General features: G+C 36.7%; 1 protein-coding gene across 3 annotated transcripts in view; it reads right to left on the reverse strand.

Annotated features, from left to right (window-relative positions):
* FIGN (fidgetin, microtubule severing factor) overlaps positions 1-17,518 on the reverse strand; it is a 122,456-nt gene that overhangs the window by 22,032 nt on the left and 82,906 nt on the right. The window contains exon 1 of one of the 3 annotated variants that reach the window (XM_079924587.1): positions 14-325. The exons of the other annotated variants lie outside the window; for them this stretch is intronic. The gene's annotated coding sequence lies outside the window, so the exon portion shown is untranslated. Of the gene's footprint in view, positions 1-13; positions 326-17,518 lie in introns of those variants that run through there. 3 annotated transcript variants of the gene reach the window in all.

Genomic DNA, 17,518 nt, shown 5'->3' on the forward strand with positions numbered 1-17,518 from the left:
AACTAAAGGTGACCTTATTTAGACATATTAGTCAAGGCAGCCTTTGCTGTTTTTAAGCAAACATGATTGTGACTCCACTTTGTCCATCCAGTTTTCCAGTGTGTAAATTGGATGACGACTTGGACAATTCTCTCTTCATTAGTGAACTGTGGAAAGGAAATACAGAGGTGGCTTTTTATTTTTTAAACTCTGTAGTGTCTTGCAACCAAATTCTGAAGCATGAAGAAAAAAAAATATATATATAAATTTTTTTTTTCCTAGACAAGCTGTCATAATTGAAATGAAGTCTAATCAGACTCATTACTGTTTTCAGCAATTTGCACCACCGAAGATGCTTATTAGGTAACTGTGTTTAATAAACCACTCTTTAGAAAAATACCAGTAATGAGCTCTTAACAGCCAATCTTTAGCGTGAATGTAATGTGAAAAGTGTTCCTAGCGCTGAATAGATTTTCACATTTAGTAGTGTCATAATTAAGCTCCATGAATTGTTTCTGTGATGTTAGATTTATTACAATAATCTTACTTTTTTCCTATGTAAAATCTACTTGGAAATGCGTCATCTTCTATTAGAGTAGGATTATATTCATTGTACAGCAAATTTTCAGCTAGTGCCAAGCTGATCAAAAGGTTTTTCAACTGAGGATTTGTTAACAAATGATAAGCAAGGATTTTATGACTGATAATTGATGCTATCAAGTCTTTCCTCATCAGCATCCCCCACACCTCAGAAAAAAGTCTTCCTGTCATTTGATTATATATGAAAAGTTACCCAAGATACAAATGTATTATGATCATTAAGAGGAAAAAATTGCATTTCTATCACTAAGTTAAAACATGGGAAAAACTGGACATTCTGAAAGGAATATTTGAAGAAATGTTGGCTTTTCTTAATAGCAGCTATAAATAACACTATATTGCTTCATTAGATATTGTTCTTAAAAATGTGAATACCATTTTCCTCCTTGAGTCTTCCTTTTTGTAGCACTCTTTACTAAGATCTTAACATTAAAGAACAGTATTGTGAATATATATTATTTATATGCACTAAAAGTGGTCATGAGAGTTAGCTAGTCTTCTTATTGATAAGGGCAAAAAAGAGTTACATACCTCTAAGCAGAGGAGTTCCATGCAAGATGGTGCATGTGCTAAAATAAGTATATATCTATAGAATCTATATTGATTAGTCTATCAATAGAGTATATCCAGAGGTATTTCCATGTATATAAAATTATATAGAAGGGATTGAAAATATTTCTTGAGAACATCTAAATAAGACTTATAAGGACGCTCTTGAGCTTGTTACCATGAAATGTCTCACATGGTAAGATAAATATCTTTTGTTTGCTAAACAAACATTCTGAGACTATTCCATAAAGATAATAAATGAAAAAGTACCAAAAAAACCCAAAACAAAACAGGAGACCAAGAGTTTATACCCATTCATGATAAAATGTTAAGAAGGATTCTGTTAGTGAATGATTCCTCTCCCAATACACTCCCATTTCTTCAAAGCTGAAGCTTCACCACTCCTAATTGGAGCCAATAAGCCTCCATAACTGTTTTCAGCTTTCTGAATCAATAGCTATGAGAACTGAGACTGTCAAATTAACGGCTTGTTTCATCTGATTTTGTGGAATGCGTTTCTTTGCATTACAAAGTAGAGAAGAAACCAACTCATTCCCTTGTGAATTCTTACAGCTTTCAGATCAAAATATCTTCTAGTTTCTTTAAGTCTTGACTGAATTCATATTCAGAACAACAAAAGACAAAGCCAGTGCATAAAACTACTAGAAACCTATATTTACATGGTTAAATGACTCACAGATAAAAAACAAAAATTATGAGAGGGTCCCTTTTAGTGCCTTTGGAATGCCTTATCATAATCTTGAATAACTTAATTTATGAATCATAGAATTTATGAATGTTTTATAAAAGAGGGGATGCTTTGTACACTTGAATTTATTACAAAAGCTAGGAGGCTCTAAGATGTCAAATAATAGTGATGATGGCAATAATGATGTAATATGAGTAATTCTCTTGGTAAGCTTTCAAAATAACTTTCCATGATGATGAAGATACAGTTTTAATTATGAATTGCAATTAGGAATTGAGTACTTAGTTAATAGATATTTTACCTAGATCTAACCCTTGAGTTACAGAAGGTTGGCAGAATTAGCCTTGGTCTTAATTTCTAATTTGAGAAAAACAAGCTAGGGAGTATGGACATATGCATAGATGAGATTTTAGTGCAGAGAATAAACAACACATAAATATATATTATCGGGCTTCCCTGGTGGCGCAGTGGTTGAGAGTCCGCCTGCCAATGCAGGGGACACGGGTTCGTGCCCCGGTCTGGGAGGGTCCCACGTGCCGCGGAGCGGCTGGGCCCGGGAGCCATGGCCACTGGGCCTGCGCGTCTGGAGCCTGTGCTCTGCAGCGGGAGAGGCCACAGCGGTGAGAGGCCCACGTACCGCAAAAACAAAAACAATAAATATATATTATCACATAAATACAAGATATGGGTTATAAGGCATAATAAAATGCTAGTGGTAATGGGGAGCCTTGTATTATCAAGACTTTTTGGAGAAGGTGGGTTTCAAACTTCAGCTATTGGCCATACCATTTAGACATTGGTCCGAACATGAAGAGAAGTCATATACTTAAGCTTGCAGATAGTTTTTAAAGAGAATTAGGGCTTATTAATCCTTAAATTTTTCAAGGAGCCACAATACCTAGTAACAGCATTATCATTCTTAGAGCCTTACTCAGTTTTATCATTTGCCATATTCCTGAGCTAATAAAACTTAAATATTCTTCCATGTAAGAAACAGCCAAGCAAGCAAACAAAAATGAAACCTTAAAAAAATTCAGTTTCTTTTACTTATGTCTTTCTTAAATTCTTTCAGACTTACTCCAAGATCCCTTCTCCTCCTCCAACCTCTTTTTGACCCTGGCATGTGGGGCAATGAGTTCTTTTCTCTCTTTTCCTTTCCTTTCCTTTCTCTCTGTTTTCAGGTAGTTTGTCAATTATGAGAAAATAGGTTACAGAGAAAATGTATTTTAAATCTCAAAACTGGAATCCTAGAAACAATCTTCCTTGAATCTCTGAATCTTGATAACTTTTGTTGTCACTAGAAAAAACAAATGGGACTAGTTGCCTAAACTGTTTAAAATATGATAATGGCACTCATGCTCTAATAACATCTGAGGGCCTACTACAACTTGAGAGCTTCTGACCTAAGTGCTAGGAAGTAGAGGTCCCTGCCCCAATGGAACTTACAAGTCTGTCTTTAGTGGTGATTTACCAAAGAAAAGATTTACTTCTGAATCTGGTAGGGAAAGGTGGCTATATAGAGGAGCTAAGAGTTGAGGTATATCTTGAAAGCTAAATAGAATTTTACCATTTAGAATAGAGAGAGGTGAGTTTTCCTGCCTGTGACAAAACTCAGTCAAAGTTACAGATGAAGCTAAGTGTACCTGGCACATTTGGGAAACAGGATTGCTTGGTATGGTTAGAAGACAGGAGGGAGGTATATGTCTATGTATAGGATGGGATGGAGGTAAAGATGAAGCTTGAATTCAGTTTGCAAAGGGACTTGAATGTTCGGACTTTAACTTACCGCCAACATAAAGTGCTGCCCTCATCTGTTCTTTAGAAATATATCAATAATAACAATATATAGGCCAGAATAGGGACTTCCTTGGTGGTCCAATGGTTAAGAATCTGTCTTGCAATGCAGGGGACGCCGGTTCGATCACTGGTACTAAGATCCCACATGCCGTGGGGCAACTAAGCCTGTGTGCTGCAGCTACTGAGCCTGCAAGCCACAACTAGAGAGCCCACATGCCACAACTATAGAGCCCGCGAGCTCTGGGGCCCACATGCTGCAATTAAGACCCAACAGAGCCAAAAATAAATAAATACATTTAAAATAATTTCTAAACAATATATAGGCCAGAATGGGGGTGGGGGTGGGGTGGGGCAGGGAAGGCTAGAAGCCAGGCCTGAACTTGAACAAAAAGAAGAAAAAAATCTGAGAAAGATTTCAGATGTACAGTCAAAAGGATGAGCTGACCAGTTGGAGGAATGAAGAACAGGAAAGGGGATATCATCATAAAAATAGAAATACTTGTGAGATATCTGTCAACTAGTTAATAAAGAGACTGTAGTGGATATTACATTTAATCCTTCAAAGGCCTAGTGAAGGATTAATTCCCTTTTTTATAAGATGAAACAGGTTGCTTGAATCTAAGGAATTTTCCCAAGGCCACCCCAGAGCCAGAATTGCAACCTGGATCATATGACACAAAATTGTTGCACTTGGCCTCTCCTTGGAGATCTTCTCCAAGGTTTTTAGCTTGTATAACCAATAAGTTGGCCACTAGGAGTTCCCATCTTTCGATGGGAGAGAAGTCAAAGGTCTACAAGGATATTTAGGAATCATGAGCAAATGGGAATCATTGACGTTATGGTAATGGAAGGCACAGCAGAGAGAAAGTTGTATAGAATGAGATGAGAATGGAACTCATGAGTTAAATCAGCATTTAAGGAGTAGGCAATGGGGATTGGGAGGGCATTTATAGAGGAGAAAATGAAATAGAGAGAGGGAGAGAATATGCTGTTGTAAAAGACAAGTGAGGAAGAGTTTTCAAGGACAGAGTGTTTATTTGTAGCACAGGCATTAGAGAAGTCAAGTAGAATAGGAGAGAACATAGGCAATTTGGAGGCTAGAGATGATCTGTGAGAGAGTGGTGGAGTCAGAAGCCATGGTGAGTGGGTTACGGAGGAAATGGGTGGTGAGAAACTGACATGGCAAGCATGAAAGAATTATCCTCACTGATAAACATCTTAATAAACATGAACAGCAGTTTATGGGGCAAAGAAGAATTAAGGCTAGAGATTTTAAAGGATATGGGGAAAACCCTAGACCAAGCTTTCAGCAAACTATGGCCAGTAGGCCAAATAATATTATTACTTCATCTAGGAAGACTTCCCAGACATCACTGCCTTCCTTTCCTCTCTACCATTTTCCATATCACCCTGTACTTACACTGCATTTTCATATGCATGTTATTTTTCTATTTCATCTGTATTACCTACTAGAGTAACCTCTGAGGCCAGGAATCCATGCCATTAGAGTAGGGCAGAAACCTTGTCTGTCTTTTTCATAGCTATACATCCAGTGGTCACAAAGAAGAGTATCCTCACAAAGAAGGTACTATATCTATCTATACCTATAGATATACATCTATATCTACATATGTATCTATAGCTTTATCTGTACCTATATAGAAAGAGTTCATGCAGGCTGTAACTCATACCATATGTCTAAATACTTAAGGTATTTGAAAAGTTTTAAAGCTATAAATAAATTATTTTGAAAGTTATAAACTGAACAAAAAATGTTAAATAAAATGTTTTTTTCTTTCTACCTTAACAATTATATCTTCAAAAACACCTGGAAGGCTAAGTTTAAATTTAGAACTTTCTGTTTCCTGGGTCATCAGAGCTCTTCCAGAATGAGAAGCTGACTTGTGGTTCCCTATCATCAAGAGGCTTAATATGCATACTGTAGATGAATGTTCCATCCATTCCCTGCCATTCCCACCTCCACCCAGCTGCCTCCTGGCCTCATCTTGTGAGAGGACAGACTTAGAGAAGAGCACTGCATGGGTCCAGGAAGTAGAGTCAGGGAATTTCAGGTGCCTGGGACATGGTCTCAAAGGAGGGCACGGGTTCCAAGTGGGCACGTCCTCATGGCCCCTTGGATTCCTCATGATAGGGTAAAGTACTGGAGGAAGGCAAGACTGGACTTGCTAAAACATGGCACCCTTCTTCCCTGGGTCAAAAGATGGTTGCAGTGACTTGTATAAATAATTGCAATAGAAGATACTATGTAAGGAGCCAAAAGACATACATTTTAATACTAGTTCCCTAGTCATTATCACTATTATCTTGGTCTGAAGACCAGTCTCTGAATTTAAGATTCCTCACTGGTCAACCACACAAAATTGCTATAAATGCCAATTGACATAATGGATGAAATTACTATTACATAGCTAATAATTGGCAGAAATTGGAGCCAGAATTTAAGTTTAATATTCTTATTGTAATAGTTTTGTTATCCACTAAAATCTTCTATGTTTACCACACACTGGCTTTGATACTGCCTACTAGCCAACAGTGAGCAAGATATTTTCCCATATAAAAAAAAGCCCTTCTACCTTCCGCATTCAGAACTCTTGAACAAGTTCATCTTAGTCTCCAAACTAGGGCTTGTCTGTATCCATTTTCATGGGTACTCAACCCTCAGAGGAAGGATGTATAATCAAAAAGTATGATTCTAGCCTTCCCTGTACTTTCTGGACCCCTTACTAACTTCTACCCATTAAAAAAAAACAAAAACAAAAAAACACAAACATTTTAGGTGAGGATCCACCAATTCCTATATACATTATTGAATGTAGAAAACAGTACAAGGTCTCTTGGAAGAAACTTAATAATGTAGAATTTGCTACAGCATGTAATACTTGCATTTGAAAGAACATGTGTTCAAAGAACAAAATAGGAATCCAGTCTTTATGTTACATATACAACCAAAATCTTTTTTCATAGCTGTTCACAATATTTTATTTACTCTTCTTACCAAGAACTACCTTCGAAAGATCATCATTTACAGTAATAAGGACCTTTAATTTTCAGTGATCAGCTCTGTTCAAATGTCAATATTGTCATAGTCTGACCATGGTGGATTTGAATTTGGGCATATATTCAAATTGTCCGAGATCTGAATCCCTACATTTCCCGTTTCTAGTCATGGGTCGTCCTTAAGCAAACTACTTAGCCTTCCTAAGTCTTAGTATTCCCAACTTTGAATTTGGAGGATAATAATAATTTCATTGAAAGTTTGAGAATTAAATGAGACAATGGGAGGAAAGCATCTAGTACATTATGTTACTGTCCAGGAACTGTCACTGCCAGAAGGAGTTCTTTGATGTTCTAGGGGACAGAACTAAAGGGAAATTTTGAAGGGAAGTTACAGGTAAGTAGATTTCAGAAGCATAATATGAAACACCCTCTAACCCGTCCCCCTACTCATTTATGATTAGGAGATTTAAATTCATTTTCTGGCCTTGCCAATAACTTACTATGTTACTTTTATTACAAATAAATTTTCCGGACAGCTAGAGTTAAGTTCTCAGCACACGCAAAGAAAATTCACTGATCACTCTCCAGGTTTTCTAGCTCTTCTCTTATCCTACGTTCAATCAATGACAAAGTTTTCTCAATTCATCTCCTAAACACTAACATCTATTCCTTCTTCATTCCCATGCTGTTGCTTTAGGTCAGCCTTATCCCTTTTCAGCAGGGTCTCTTAGATTTCCTATGTGTTTTTCTTCCAGTTCTTATTTTGTATGTATATATGTATGTATTTTGGGCTTACTTAAAAAAAAAAAAAAAGAAAGAAAGAAAAACTTGTTTCCCTGATTTTAAAACACAAGCTTATTATTTTAAATTATAGAAAACACAGAAACATAAATACAAAGTTACCATCATCTATAATCATGTAGCAATGACCTCCATTAAAGTAATTTTTCATTTAAAGTTTTCATCTTCCTTTGAATACTTTAATATTTGCTTTGAAACTTTCTGTGTATTTCTAGTTCTTAATATTGTTGAGAGCATGTTGTACATACTACTAACTTTGAGGAAGCATCCTAGCCTCTCTCTTACCTTATATCCTTGTACATGCTGCTCTCTCTGCCTGTAATGCCCTTCCTGGTCCCACAGCATCTTTTCCATCCTGGGCCAACTACATTGTGTCTTTTTGGCTTTCTTACTGACTATGCTGTCCTTGAGGTCAGTTATCTTTTTATTCTGTTTTCAGTACTTATCGTGTGTGTGTATCAAAATCTTATGAATTTATAACACTGATGCTATAATACACATCTCCAACAAAATTATTTTTGATAAGTGAGTATGACTGTTATATTGCAATAGTGTTCTGTGATTAGAGTGATGTGTGATTACTAGTTACACATAGTCCTGCAAAAAAATATTTTGGGAACTTAAGCAGAGAGTGTTTAACTCATCTATGGTAAATTCCTAGAATTTAAAGAATCATTCAGCCAATTATGGCACTTAATCCCTTGTACCAAAATTGTTTATATGTTAGTTTCTTTCTCCAGGCTCAGACTGTCTTATTCATCTTATGTTCCCAGTACCTCTCACTATACATTGCACAGAGTATGTACCCAATAAATAATAAGAAGAAAATAAGCAAAAATGTCAAATTAGATAAAACTTGCCTTACCAGATTCTTATGAAACACAGAGAAGACACTATCTACCTAAATAGTACTTGTTACTCTTTTATAAAATCAGAATAACATATTTTCTATTAGTACCTATTATGTGTATCATTACTATCAAATGCAATTGATAATTATAATATTCATTAATGCAGCCCTCACAAAATCTAACAAATAAAACAAGACCTCATTAGAATATATTATGGGTGCTACTGAATAAGACTCTCATGCAAAAAGATCACCACAAAATACTTAATCCATATGTTTAAATATTCTGTTTAAACACTTTGTATGGGTAACCAAATATCAGAAACAAGCATTACAAATATGATTTTAAGTTTCTTATAGTCAAATTCACATCATTTGCAATCTATTTGTAAAACTCTATTAACAGAGTTTATGTCATGACTGGTCTAGATGATATTTGATACTAATGGTTAAGAGGGTACAGACTGATATTTAAGATGTAAGGTTGCACCACAGTAACTTTGATGGGTTATTTTATAGAGGATAACCAGATATGACATTTCTAAGAAAGGTCTCTATCACTAAAGAAAAGGAATGGCCTAATTGCATCAGTGGGAACTGCTCCTTAGCATACCTTAAAAAAAAAAAAAAGATAAATAAATGGAAGGAGGGGGGAGAGGGTTCTTTTTCTCGTGGAAGGGATTGCCATTTTTGAGAAGAGTCATACTATAAGTGTTTTCCAGTAAATCTAAAGGGAGTGATAGGTACTTATAAAATCAGTAGCTTGCTCTTTTTTTTTTTTTTTTTTTTTTTGCGGTACGTGGGCCTCTCACTGTTGTGGCCTCTTCCGTTGCGGAGCACAGGCTCCGGACGCGCAGGCTCAGCGGCCATGGCTCACGGGCCCAGCCGCTCCGTGGCCTGTGGGATCTTTCCGGACTGGGGCACGAACCCGTGTCCCCTGCATCGGCAGGCGGACTCTCAACCACTGCGCCACTAGGGAAGCCCAGTAGCTTGCTCTTGTAATGACAACATAGTCTCTTCATGGTGGTTGATATGTTAGGATCAGTTCTGGGTTGCTTTAGAATACAGCTTGCTTTGTTACAAGCTTGGCTGTTATTGCACACTTCCTCTTTTGTGTAAGGTCACTTACTTAGATTAAACCGTTTGCAACAAGACTACTTTTCAAAATACATATGCCTGGGCTTCCCTGGCGGCGCAGTGGTTGAGAGTCCGCCTGCCGATGCAGGGGACACGGGTTCGTGCCCCGGTCCGGGAAGATCCCACATGCCACGGAGCGGCTGGGCCCGTGAGCCATGGCTGCTGAGCCTGCACATCCGGAGCCTGTGCTCCGCAACGGGAGAGGCCACGACAGTGAGAGGCCCGCGTACCACAAAAAACAAAACAGTACCACAAAAAACAAAATACATATGCCTGCTTTCCAAGGGTGATATTATAATGAAGGTGGAACAAACAAGCTACTGCACAACGAGACTTGTATCCAGTAGACATTTCGGTAGATATAGATGTTTAGGGTAAATGTATTCCTCACATATTTCTAAATGCAATCCTAGGGATGTAGGTAAAACTTGCTTCTGAGGGAAAATAAACTATAACATTAAATAGAATTTGCCAAGTAAACTATGGAACAGATTTAAAAAAATAAGTACTATGAAAAATAAAGCAAAATAAAGAATTCTTAATTATAAATTAAAATGAAATACTAAACATCCTTTATTCATTCTAATAATAAAGAGTATTGAGGGCCTACTTTACGCCAGGCACTCTTCACTATTTTCAAATAAAACAGGGAGAAATTAAAGTGAAAGAAGAAACATAATCAACCAGTAGCAATTAACAAACTCAAATCTGACAATTGTTGCAACATGCTTTTTTGTTCTCTGGGATTTGGAAAGAGACCATGTATTCTCAACTTTCATCTCCTGAACAGGTTATATCCTTCCTGGGGTTTTAAAATCTTTCCTCACAAATCTAATTCTGACAGTTTTTAACTTTGCCCAATAAATTAAACCACAGTAATATCACCTATGATAACAAAGGAAATCTAACTGCAGAAAACATCTTCAGTGCTGACTTCTGGCAAATACAGATTTAATGGCAACTCGTCTTCTTTAGCACCTCTTACTTAGAAGAGATAATGCATGTGAAAATAGACAAAATTGTAGGTTCAGTCATATCAAAATGCGATTTATGCCAAAATAGATCTGGGAATGTCAGTAATTGCAGAATAAATGACAAGTTTTGAACTTCTTAAAAAAGGAGTGAATTCAGTAATTATTTAACTTTTTGTGCGTTTGTGTGTGGTCGCAATAATTCTTTCTTGCAAAGCTTTAAAATTTTTATTTTTCCTTGAGCAAGCCTTGGGAATCCAATAAAATGCTATAACTACAGAGCAACACATATTTTAGTGTTTTTACCCTCCTGGCATATTTTTGGCATGATATGACTTTTGCCATTAAAAAAATTAAATTAAAGTGGTACTGACAGAATTTCAAGTAAACAAAGCATCAACAGAAAGCACAGTGCCTCTGTGTGCTGAGAGCTCCAACAGACAGTCATCTGCAAATGGACAACTTTAATTCGATTCCTGGCACCATTGGCCGTGCTGAGAATTCTCCTATCTCTTCACACCAGGGGTTTGCTCTTTTAAGCATTGCTCCCTGAAGGGAAGGAAAAACTAGAGAGAGAGGATTTCCAATGACCCTGCACAGATGAATGGATACGTCAATGGTGAATATCGGTTCAGCTTTGAACAGGGAATCCTGCAGTGGCCTCGCTTCTCCAGCCCTTCTATGCTAGTGTGAGTGTCGCTGAAGACTTGTGTGAACAGGAATCTTTAAAAGATCAAGACAGAGGGATGAGAAAGTAAAAATACAAGCAGAAAAAAAAAAAAGACAAAATGCTTTTTAAAAATTAATGAAAATTTAAATGTTTGGGAAATTCAATTCTCCAGAGACAAGTGAGAGTGTATTAACTCTAGTGTTAGTGGGGCTTTGCATTTAAAACTTGGGTCTCTCAAAGGTAAATTCCAAAACACTAATTGCTCATAGAGTCAATTAGTAATGTGGTGTCAGTTTGACAGGTTTTGAGGAACAATTAAATACCGAATTGAGCACTAAGCACTTAGAATGCTCTTATTCTTTGCCCTGCCAGTATTATAATGAGAACATACACAGACACAAGCAAAAGGAAAAAATATCAATTCCATTTTGTATGGAAGATGAGCGTTTTAAGTTACTAATCCTGCAACTGGGTAGATGCAAAAATTCTGCTTGAGTAACTGCAGAACACGCATTTATTTTCACATGCTTTATGGTTAGTTTTCATCCAGCTATCAATCAATCAATTATGCTGTGACATGCTGTAATTTCCTAATCACACTAATATTCATGCTTTTATCACTATCAAACCTAGAGCACATACATTTCAATGAGACAGAAGTCTAATTATTTAAATATGCTAGAGCATATTACATCTCCAAGGCTGTTTCCTTTATGAGTTTTTCTCCCCTAAAAATACATCTAATTTAATTGCAAAGAAAAAAGTATATTAAACAGCATTACATCCCTCCAGTAAGCAAAACTGATATTTTACAGATCCCTATAAGTATGGAATTTTTATGGATCTTTATTGAAAATTAACGTCTTTTGCTTGTTACTCAAAATAGCCAAATAGAATTTGTCACAAAAAGAAATAATAATCATAGTCAAGGTGAAAGATACAATACGCTTATTTTGTTTTTCAATGCTCTTGGCCTGCAAAAAATTATAGGGACTAACTAGGAATTGCTTTATATCCCCAAAATATGATTTCGCATCATTTCTTATAACTGGCTTAGCTCTCAAAACTTTTTTCTACAGCTTAAAATTTTTCATACTTAAGAAAAAGGACTTTTATTTGATCATTTCAATGTTCTCCTTGACAGGTGCCAGAGAAAATTTTTAAATTTTCAAGTAAGACTACTTCCCTGATGCATATGTTGCAATCTATAATTACAGTCTCTGTTGTGCAGATTACTTTAAAGGCAGTAAATGGGTATAAGTAGTATAGGTTACACATGGCAAACATGTACATATTCCCTTACATCTTTACAGGGAAAAAAAATTCAGGCTCAGTTGCCACCATAAATACTTCCTACAGTGCTCTGAAGCCAACAGTCCACTCAAATCATGGATATAGCTCCTCAGATACATTTCCTTTAACAGAATATGTTTCAATGTATATTTTCAAGAGAGCCCTGAAAATTCCATTATTTTTGTCAGTGGGGAGTGAGCACAGATACATTGAAAACTAATAGGAAACAGTAATACAATGAACAACAGCAACACCAACAAAAAATCCAAAAGGCATTATTTTTTAAGTACAAAATCAATTAGTTTTCAACTAATAAAAGTTGTCTGTTCTAAATTTCATACCTTTACATTCACTTTTTTTTTTTTTTTTTTTTTTTTTTGCGGTACGCGGGCCTCTCACTGTTGTGGCCTCTCCCGTTGCGGAGCACAGGCTCCGGACGCACAGGCTCAGCGGCCATGGCTCACGGGCCCAGCTGCTCCGCGGCATGCGGGATCCTCCCGGACCGGGGCACGAACCCGCGTCCCCTGCATCGGCAGGCGGACTCTCAACCACTGCACCACCAGGGCGCAGTGTTCACCACTCTGAACTATATTTAATTACACAAAAGATAGGGTTAACAAATATACCTGAGCAGAATGGGAGTGTCACCTTACGTTAATGACAAAAAACCAAGAGAAAATTCCTCAACCTGTACTTGAGCAAGTATTTAGAATAAAACTGGTATCTATCAGTACTGATGCTTTGAACCTCAAGTCTCCTAAATAGTGATAAATACCAGGGATGCCCAGAGTCTCTTCCTTGTCCCTTAACAGACTGTTTGGCATCAAGTGCTCAGTGGGCCGGAAACCCACAGCCAGCCAGGGAGGGACAGCACAGACGGAACCATGTTTATTCTGTCAGAGGCAGCTGATTAGGATGACACCAACTCTTCACATTAAACCTGCTAAGCAGGGATTTACCCAGAGGGCTTTCCGAAACTTGGAGCACTTGCCAATGCAGTTCACAAACTATAGTATATGTTAATAATGGTGGCAGTAGGCTGTTGTAGCTGCTATACAATGCATGTTAAGAGTTCTCTGGCAGCAGATTTCCCTCAAGTTTCATTTTGAAAAGTTAGGATTGTGCAGTTTAAAGTTATTTAAAGAGAATATCTACAGTAACTTAAACATTCTGATTTCTGTATTTGACTTATTTCAGAGTCAGGGATTCCTAAAGGAAAGTCTCAGAAATCAATGGAAAAATTAACAGCCAAAGCTCCAATTTCGTATATCACTGAATCACACAGCTTGAAAGGACTCTGGAGGCCATTACTTCAGTCCTTTCATCTTACAGTTGAGTGGGCTGAGGCCCAGAGTTCTTGTGGCTCAGGAGCAGTGGAGCCAGGATTAGAACCTAGACATCTTCACAATCTAGAGGGCTTTCCATTATACAACCCTGGCTGACTTGCACCTTCTTAGAAAATAAAAAAATCCACGTACTGGAACATAATCATAGTTTCAAGATAGTCCTCCAGAGGCAGAGGAGTTGGAAATCTGATGAGGAAAAGGAAAATACAGTGGAAATGGCTGCAAGTCACGGGTGGTGCCCTCAAAAAATAAATCAGTTTCAATGGGTACAAAATATTCTTAGAATTATAATATGACTCGTGTTGGTAACGATTAGGGATGAGCTTATTATTCATTTGTCACTTAAAATCTAGTAAATAAGTCTGAGGTCCTTGTGTTTATAGAGTCTATGTTCTTTAGACCATCCAGGCTCCAAAGATTGCCAACAGAATTCATGTTTATGCATTATGATGCTTTTCAGTAAAAAAGAACACTTGTCTGTCAAAACTGCATTATTAATCTGTTATGGTATAATCATGTATCAACCTAACCTGATAGATTCATTTAGTTGTCATTTTAAGTGAATGAAATATTCTTTTTCTGTCACTATAGACTATTCTGGCCCAGGTCACGTGGGAATGACTGAGCCATGACGCCCAGCATGTAAACTACCCATTGAAAGTTATTTTCTCAAAGTATATTTACCCTCCAGCCATTATGGTATAGTTTCCCACACTGTTAGCTTAGGTTGATGCTAATGACTGGCACCCTAGTGATCCAACAGATCCCAAAAGCTTCCACAAATACTGTAAACCCTGTGGGACAGTGACAACAATTTTAGACTTAGGAGTAAAGAAGGCTGGGTAATTAGTCTCCACTCTAATAATTAGTTGTGTTCACTTAGCACTTGATCATTTGTCTCCTCATCTACAAATGGAGTTAGCTTAGATTACCCCAAGGCCTTCTTTATCTCTAAAATGTTATGCTAAGAAACTAACTTTAGGAACTGAAAAAATAGGAAAGTAGGAGAGTGTATGTATGCCTCATCTAAGACAACCTACAACCTACAAAACACTGTGGATACTCGGATGAAGGAACACCTAATAACACTTGATAGAGTTGGTTATATATCTACCAGAACTCTAAGTTCTCAGAGGCAAGTACTGAATATAATTCACCTTTATATCACCAACAGCTAACACAGTTCTTGACCCATGGTGGGTCCTGCTTAATTATATATCAGATGAATAAATAAATCTGAATCTTGTAGGATGGAAAACTGGAATGGCATTCCAGATAGATGGAATACTATATGCGAAGGCTTTGCAGGTATGAAAGGATATGGTGTGTGTTCAGGGAGAGAAGAGAAGTATGCCTAGATCATGAGGAATGTGGTATAAGAGTGGTAGGAAATGAGTTTGGTTTCCCATTCGGGAAGGGTCCTAGCATTAGCAACAAAGAACACTCTACATCTGAGCAGAATAGGGAGAACATCCTCCATTTTGTGTACTAGGCAGTAGTGTGCAAAGGAAAATATGCAAACAATATATAGAATACACCCACAGTGTCAGGATATGCCAAATGAAGTGGAATTGCTGGAAGTACCGTAGTAAATGAGATGAGGAGAAGGGAATTTGGTATTATACTTCCTGGGGAGGATCCTATACCTCTCCTCCCACATTCTCACTCCCAAGCCATGGTGATACTAGGCTTAATCATGGTGAGCAGAGGGTCCTTTGAATCCTTGAAACTGAGCTGTTGCACCCCCTACCTTATTCTTACTTTCCCACATCCCTGTGGGGGCAGGTCCTTATTGTCTAAGACATTTCCCTTCCTGGGAAACGGCACATGTTCTTGCTCTAGAAACAATGGCTCCCAAGGTAAAGCTGGTTGTACTTACAAGAAAACAGGGCCTCTAACTGTAACTCTTTCCTAACTAGTCTCCTTTGATGAGTCTACTTTAAGTAATAAAGCTTGAGTAAAGGTTCTAAAAGCAAATGAACATCTGAGAATAACTCAGACTCAGAAAAAATAGTTGTAACTAACTATACAAGGAAGTAAATAAGCAAGCCCGAAGAACCAATCTATTACTACAATACTAGTCACCATATATAGTACAATAAACTTTGAAATTGAATGCAAATTGTCAGCAACATGAAATGTATCGGTATAGTCATTAACACAATCATTGGCTAATCATTAATTAATCTTCAGCCTGGTTACTGCCCTTATATCTGGTAATCCACAACTATGCAAAGGTCTTGAGATACAAAACTCATTTATATAATCTTGGCTTTGGAGGGAGAAACTGTTTTAAAATCTTTATAGGTTAATTTTTTTCTCCATTTACTATGTTCTTAAAGGTTAAAAAACTAAGAGATAATGTGAATGTAGTCTTTTGGAGTGACTCCACAGTCACTTCTGGGGAAAAGCTGACCATACTTCCGAGGGAAGCATTTATAGTTACAATGTATTTCCTTAATGCAAATATGATGTATGTATTTCATTTAGGAATTTAATGGGACATTTCTGCATTTTATACTTAACTTTAGGTATTGTTTCAAAAAGAAAATGAAAATTTTATACCACTGTGATGTCAGCAGCCTAAAAAAGTTAAGAATGGTTTTGTCTTTCAAGGGTCTATTTGGTAGGTCAGGAATATCTTCTCATAGAAATAGCATTTTAAGTGCAATGGTTATATTTGCAGGTGAGTCTACAAAATGATAAGTACCTCACAAAAAGCATTACACTTGCTCACACTAAAAGCACTGTTTGCATAATATATGAAGTCTGAGTTGTAACTATATATGCCTAAAAGACACATGGGATGGGACCCAGTGCTCAACAGCTACTTAATAGAAAGTATATGTCCAGGTTAGTCATTATCCAATTTCTGTAAATTGGGAGACAGAAGTTCCTCATACATGTGAGGTGATCCTACAGACTTCCAACTGTAAGAATAAGTCATTAGTAAATCCAGAGCATGGACTGTATTTGCATATTTAAATTGATCACCATCATGTAGCAATTTCCAGTACAAATTAAGGATGAAAATTATTTTCATCACTTCTGTTAATAAGAATATTAAAATAAATATGTAATTTGGAATATATGGCTTTTGGAAAAGAAAAGTTTCTTTTTCTGGTTATTGAATTTTTACTGTTCTGTCAAATCAGGAGCAATATTAGTTGAATGAATCTGCTCAAAAATCTTCAACTGTATTAGAGGACTAACTCAATATAGGGCTACTATATAATGAAATACCTTTGCTCTACTGTATCTCCTTTTTGTTAACTAAAACTAAATTTACTTAAGTGTTGTAATGTATATTTTAGAGTCACGAGTCATTGTTGCTATGTTATTAAACTCTTATAAGAGAGACTCTAAACTATAAAATGTTTGAGAGTTTGTACATTTCATTGAAAACATTCACTGAGATAATAGGCCAAAAATAAATTAGGGGTTGATAGCCAACATTTTACTTTTCAAGTCAAAGGAGTCACATTCCTCCCGGTATGTCCAAAATTTTACAATGATAAATCTGAAGACTTTACTTCATTTCTTTTTCTTTTTTTTTACAAAAATATAGCTATAGCATGTTTCAATGAAATAACATTAAAGTGAAAGTAGTGAGAAAATAAATGTTATTACTGTTCTTTAAGGATTAGCATATATATGTACCTCTCGGCCACATAAACATTTCGTTTTAAACATAAAGTCAGTTTATGTACCATCCTATTGGAACAGGATAAATAGGGCCCACCACCATCTCTGTTGACAATACATTGATCTCACATTAATTTGATTGAAGGTGGCTTG

Source organism: Stenella coeruleoalba (genome assembly GCF_951394435.1).
Source record: "Stenella coeruleoalba genome assembly, chromosome: 6".
Taxonomy (NCBI): Eukaryota; Metazoa; Chordata; class Mammalia; order Artiodactyla; family Delphinidae; genus Stenella; species Stenella coeruleoalba.